Source organism: Anolis carolinensis, chromosome 4 (assembly GCF_035594765.1).
Source record: "Anolis carolinensis isolate JA03-04 chromosome 4, rAnoCar3.1.pri, whole genome shotgun sequence".
NCBI lineage: Eukaryota > Metazoa > Chordata > Lepidosauria > Squamata > Dactyloidae > Anolis > Anolis carolinensis.
The window spans coordinates 75,977,096-75,984,044 of record NC_085844.1 but is presented as its reverse complement, the minus strand read 5'-3'; the positions used below and the strand labels follow the sequence as shown (position 1 = coordinate 75,984,044).

At 43.2% G+C, this 6,949-nt stretch overlaps 1 long non-coding RNA gene across 1 annotated transcript; it reads right to left on the bottom strand.

The window, feature by feature from the left end:
• Positions 1-2,684: 2,684 nt before the first annotated feature.
• On the bottom strand, positions 2,685-5,590 carry LOC134298965 (uncharacterized). Its single transcript, XR_010006107.1, has 2 exons — positions 4,959-5,590; positions 2,685-3,560 (listed from the first exon to the last, which is right to left on the bottom strand). It is a non-coding gene; the product is annotated as an uncharacterized LOC134298965 (long non-coding RNA).
• Positions 5,591-6,949: the final 1,359 nt, after the last annotated feature.

Genomic DNA, 6,949 nt, shown 5'->3' with positions numbered 1-6,949 from the left:
AGCGGGAAAAGAGACGGCTAGAGGGCGTGTGGCGAGAACTTCATGACAGAGCTTCGAGATCAGCTTACAGGGCATTTATGGAGTCCTATGAGCATGCTACCATCAAAGCAAAGAGAGTATACTATGCCTCTTTGATAGAGTCCGCCAGCTCACGCCCGGCAAAATTGTTCAAAATAATTAGATCTCTAACGACGGTTCCTACCAACCCAAAAAGTGATGATCAGACCCCTTCAGCCGAGGCTTTTCAAAGCTATTTTGCTGACAAGATCTCACTACTACGCCGGGACCTCCCCGCCACAACTGATACAATGAGAGAACTTGAGACTCCGTGGCCACTTGCTGGGCCCACCCTCGACCAGTTCATCCCACTGGACGCAGAGGGTCTCGATAGGCTCATAGCTGCAGCTAGACCGACCACTTGCTCCCTTGACCCGTGTCCCTCTTGGTTAGTAAAATCCTGCTTGGAGGGATTACGTGACCCGCTGCTGAAGATAATAAACAGCTCCCTTGAGCAAGGAGTCTTTCCAGAGGGATTAAAAGAGGCAGTGGTCTCTCCTCTGCTGAAAAAACCAGATTTAGATCGTTTGGTTCCCTCCAGCTACCGCCCAGTTTCGAATCTTTCATTTCTGGGCAAGGTGATTGAGAGGGCAGTAGCGGTGCAGCTGCAGCAGTTCCTAGACGACACAGCCGGACTGGATCCTTTCCAGTCTGGCTTCCGTGCGGGGCATGGGACAGAGACTGTATTGGTTTCCATCACAGATCATCTCCGATGCCAGCTTGACCGGGGCGGGTCGGTGTTGCTTGTGTTATTGGATCTCACAGCAGCATTTGACACAGTCGATCACAATCTTCTGACCCACCGCCTTGCCGTTGCTGGAGTTAGGGGGACAGCTTTAAATTGGCTGGCCTCCTTTCTTCACAACCGTGGACAGCGAGTGGAGAGGGGGGGCCTGGTCTCTGAGAGGTCCCCTCTACATTGTGGGGTTCCTCAGGGGGCCATTCTCTCCCCTCTGTTGTTTAACATCTATATGCAACCACTTGCTCAGCTGGTCCGAGATTTCGGGCTCGAGTGTTATCAATATGCTGACGACACTCAGCTTGTGTTAAAGATGGAAGGCCAACCGGAGTCTGTACCCGACAGTTTTCACCAGTGCCTCGAGGCCATTATTGGATGGTTGCGTTCCAGTAGTTTGAGGGTGAATCCAGCAAAGACGGAGTTCCTATGGCTGGGCCGACCGGGCAGTGGGGATATCCAGTTGCCAACCCTGGATGGTGAAGTGCTACGCCCATCTTCACTAGTAAAGAGTCTGGGAGTCCTCTTGGACCCTTCACTGACGATGCAGGCCCAGGTCTCCGCCGTTACCAAAACTGCCTTTTTTCATCTTCGGCAGGCTAGACGGCTAGCCCCCTATCTATCTAGGGACAACCTGGCTACAGTGATCCAGGCTACAGTCATCTCGAGACTGGATTACTGTAATGCCCTTTACATTGGCCTTCCTGTGTCGGTGATCCGGAAGCTCAAATTGGTGCAAAATGCAGCTGCCCGGCTCCTTGCGGGAGTCCCCATAAGATGCCACATAACACCAATCTTATGGCAGCTGCACTGGTTACCAATTGAGCACCGGATCACTTTCAAAGTGATGGTGCTTACCTTCAAGGCCTTACATGGTCCAGGGCCGATGTACCTGAGGGACCGCCTCACCCCTTACAAACCCCAGAGATCCCTCCGTTCTGAGGACCAAGACCTGCTGGAAGTCCCCAGTTTTAAGACCTTGCGTCTAACTGCAACTAGACACAGAGCCTTTTCAGTAGTGGCGCCATCTCTGTGGAACACCTTGCCACCTGAAGTTCGTGCCTTGCGGGACTTGTTGGCCTTCCGCAGGGCATGTAAGACACACCTGTTTCGGCAGGCTTTTGAGTTCTGTTGCTGATGTTTTAAAAGGTGCTTTTAGGATGTTTTAAAGATTTTTTTTTTTAAATGATGTTTTTAAAATGTTTTTTAAATTGTTGATTTTAGCCGGTTCTTGTAAGCCGCTCCGAGCCCTAGGGGAGTGGTGTCATATAAGTTTGAAAAATAAATAAATAAATAAATAAAATATATTAGCCTAAATAGCCTAAAGGCACCAGATCCCAAAAGATTCTGGAAGCTGAGCAGGCTTCCGGTTAGTACTTGGATGGAAGGCCACCAACTAATACCAAGTGTTGTAGGCTATATCTCAGAGGAAGGAATTGGTATTCCATGCCTGAGAATATCCTATGAAATTCATGGGATCACCATAAGTCGACAGCTAGCTTGAAGGCACACATGCGGCCATATCCCTCGCTATAAAGGAACTTGTGAAAACAGGGTGTTTTATTTTGTGTCAGTTGCCCGGTATTACTGAGCCATTCCATCATCCAATTATCATAGCACAGAGCACAAGTGTCATCCCTTACCCAGAGAGTAATGAGGTCTACCAGATTTTCCAGGACTGTAGCTCCCAGCAAAGGGCACATCCAGACTGATTGAAAAGTCCCAGATTACATTCCTGTTTCTTCCCATTTTATACTGGGTTAAAACAATCTGGTTTGGGGAACTGGTAGAAAAAGCTTCTGATCATAACAGGAGCTAAACAGAATATATTTAGGGACAAACAACATTATGGATCTCTAAGGTTTGAATCACCATGGCTGTGTGGAAGGGCTCAAAGTACATAGTTTGTTTATTTATTTATTTAAAACATTTATATTCCACCCTTCTCGCCCCGAAGGGGACTCAGGGCAGAGCACAACATATATATGGTAAACATTCAATGCCGGAGCATAAAGTAAACTATAAATACTGTATACATAAAGACTAAAATCAGTTATCTTCACATTAAAACCATTATTTCCCCTTACTCCATCTGGATTTCCTCTGGGTAAATCTATCAGCTCTCCTGAGTTCGATCCTGAGGAGGAAATGAGGAATGCCCCAGCTTCCTCATTCTGTTCCTCTTAATCTTTTCTGCTTTCTTTCTCACTCTCTCTCACACTTTTCCTCTCCCTCCTACTTTCTCTCCTTTTCTCTCTTAAGTCCTTTTGAGATACAATCAGTTCTTTAAATCCACGGACTCAACCTACCATGGCCCAACCTATTTGTAAAAAAATACTCCCAAAACAGGTCTTGATTTTGCCGCATCCTGAACACTACTCTTATGTATTGTCATATCCTGTTGCTGCCTGTCACCATTTCACAGATCCTCATACTCTCAGTGCCACTCATGTGAGTTTTTCACCAGTTTCTATAAGGGAACATCATTTTACTATTCCAATGTATACATGGGACTTGCACATCCAGATATTTTTGTTTCCATGGGAGGTCCTTGACCCAAACCCCAGTAAAGACTCAACTGTACATAAGTTGCAATATGTGGGACAAATTAATATTTCTAATCTCAGCTGCAATTTCAGAAAATAATCCCTGAGGAAACAACAACATTTTTTTTTAAAAAAATCCCAAAGATATGACAGGTAGGGCAGAGAAAAAGGCAGCATAGAACTGGATGGGAAGGCCTCACAAGTCCAGTCTGGATCCCACCCTGGAATAGAGAAAAGAGTTTTAATAACACACTTGGAACAGTTAATAGCCCAGTTAAAAACAAAACGATGGTGGGAGGTAACCCTGTGTATTAAATTTAGCTAACAACAATTTTGTATTGTGTTTACTTAAAAGTTCAAGGGATTTACTGCCAAGTAAATTTGCATATGATTAATGTAATAATTTATTCCCTCTTGCACAAAGCAGCACTGTTGTTTTCTTAAGTGCATTGGATAGATGTGGGTTTTGAGCACTTTTGGGGGGTATTTTTTAAATTTTTCCTTGGATACATTCGTTTTGTTTTTAAACATTTGTGTTTTATTGGGATTGAGGAATGCACACACTGTGTGTTCGTGTGTGTTCCATGTTAATTCTGTATTAGTGCCAGGTTCTGACACAGTGTCTTGTTTTACTTGTTTTATCAATTATACTAAAACACATGTGTGTGCATGCGGACACGCATGCGCACGCACACACCTGGAAGGAGAATAGAGCATCAGTCATAAATGGGACTGAGATCAATTCCACAACAAAATAGCATTCTTCTCTTATTTCTGTCTTTATTTTGGGTGGTAATGGATTTCACTGGAAGGTTTTGGTCAGTCATTGCAGGCTTCTGTTTTAATTTATTAAGCAATAATGTACCGAGGAAACATACCACCCTGCTTCTGCTGCTATAAAGAAGTATTGTATTACTTATTTATTTCCAAAACCTTAAATAAATTTCAACTTTATAGCTATTCATTGTTGTTGTGTGTCTTCAAATAATTTCTGACATGGTGACCCTAAGGTGAACCTATGGGCTTTGTTTTTTTTTGGCAGAATTTGATTGGAGGTTTACCCTTGCCTTCTTCTGATAGCATGACCTGCCTGAGGTTATCAAACTACCTCTCAGTGTCCAACACTCAAACTGTTATACCATTCTGGCTTTAATAATTTCATAAATCAGTCTTTTGAACTGCTCATCTGGGAGATTTGAAGGGTATGATGATAGCACTGAATGTATGCCATATATGTTGGAATCTGTCCTGAGTCCCTTCAGGGAGATAGGGTGGTCTACAAATAAAGTACTATTACGATTCTTATTATTATTATTATTATAAGGAAAATCTGAAACCCTGTAGGAGGAGGAGAAAATAATATTTAGACTAGGGATAAAAATATTGCAGTCTTCCAGACATTGTTGGGCTACAAGTCTTAGCAGCTTAGCCAATGCTGAGGATGCTAAGAGCTGCATTTCAATAACATCTGAAGGGCCACAGGATTATCACCAAAAGTCTAAACTCACATGGGGACGATCCCAACATATAACATAGGTTTAAAACACAGTACATGAATTAAAACAATATAAACAAAATAAATATACAACATCATAAAATACATAAAACACAGCAATTACTTTAAAACCTGGCCTCAAGTACAGCATAAGCAGAGGGTGACTAGTGCAGGACTCTAAGCAGGGTTCGTGGGAAGTACAGGGATGTTCAAGGATAATGGTAAGAAGAACAGTCTCATCAAGACACTGGAAATCTAAAAAGTAAAAAGTAAGGAGTGAAGATAAAGTGCAATGAAGAATAGTAAACAAGCTGCCAACTGAGTGACTACTCACTCAAATGCTCACCGCAACATCCACGTTTTTAAATCCTTACGGAAGGTGCCAGTCTGATCTCCCTGGGCAGAGTGTCCAGAGTCAAGGGGCCACCACCAAGGAGGCCCTCTCCCTTGTCCCCACCAGCCAAGCTTGGGACAGAGGTGAGAGGCCCGTATGGGTTCATAGGGGAGGAAGCGATCATGGAGATAAGCAGGTCCTGAACTGTTTAATAGGCTCATAAGAGGAGATGCGTTCAGACAGATACATTGGACCAGAACCATTTAGGGTTTTATAGGTCAAGACCAACACTTTAAATTGGGCTCAGTAGCATGTTGGCAGTCAGTGGAGCTGACACAACAGAGGAGTAATATGCTCCCTGTTGCCTTTGAAGATGGCCCAGAAGCTTCAACTAGTCCAACGGGCGGCGGCCAGACTTCTAACAGTTAGAAGTCTGGCCGCTGCCCGTTGGACTAGTTGAAGCTTCTGGGCCATCTTCAAAGGCAACCCCACAGTAGTAATCTAAGCGGGATGTAACAAGATAGAAGAGATGGACTCTGTCACTTAAAAATTTAGGCTCATCAGGAAGCATTATGTGCCTTAGTCTAAAGATGATGGGGCAGTGTGAACATGGTGGTTCAAATACACACCCCTCTTCCAATGATGGATGGGAACCACTTGGCAAGGAACCACCTTGAATGGAATATAGAAATTCAATAGTGTTGGTGTAGACAGGCTTGTAGCTGCGAGTGGGGGGGGGATGTTAAGGGTTCAACCTCCCTGAAATATTTCAGGTTTAAAAAACCTGGTTTACTCATGAATTTTAACTGGCTAACCACTTCATTAATAAACCAGGCTTTTAAAAACCAAAATATTTGGGGGGTTGAACCCTTATCACACACACACCCCTATAGGTCTGGGTGTAGGGATCATGACATCGAGCCAAATGGAGCTTCGCATGGCTGTAATCGTGGTACACAAAACAGAACCATCATGCCCAGAGATACATTGACTTTGGATACCTGGAAGCCTTAAAAAAACACAGATACTTGTTTCTAAAGTCAAGGCATCTTTGGTTATAATGCTTCTGTTCCTTGTACCACGAGCATGACATGTGATGCTCCAAATTTTCTCTACATATCTGTGGAGCAGGATGAATTTTAAAGTGATACCTGGACTCTGTTTGACACATGTACCAGCCAGCCATGCAAGTGTTGGGGCTCTGATAGAGTCCTATTGCACTATCCAGGATATCTGTGCAGCATGCTTTCTTAGAAATTGTATAGGTGAAATAGAATGTTTTGGGGGCAATGCATCACTGATAAATCTGACTTTCAATTGGAACAAGTAACCATTTGAAATCAAACTTTAGTATTCCCACAACATATTGGTGTTTTTTTCTTCTTGTGGTAATATCAAGATAAAAAATCAGACTAAAATAGCTACTTCTACCAAACAGAATTTTCACCATTCTGCTAACAGGGTGAATATACATATATCTGGGGCTGAGTGGTAACCTTTGCTCAGATGGAAGAAAAATAAAATCAAACCACACCAAACCATTAAAAAAAACCTCACCCCACCAGGCCAATTTAAAGTAGGCCACCTGCCAACCTCATTTGGTTTATGTAAGCACATGTAGACAAAACCTCAGGCACAATCAGCATTCCAAGTATTGTGAAATGAAAGAACAGACACCGTGCCCTTTCATAGGAGACATAAATGTTATAGATTTTGTTAACACGGACTATATAATGCATGAACTATATAACTATGCCTGGTTAAAAGCAGTAATTGCCATT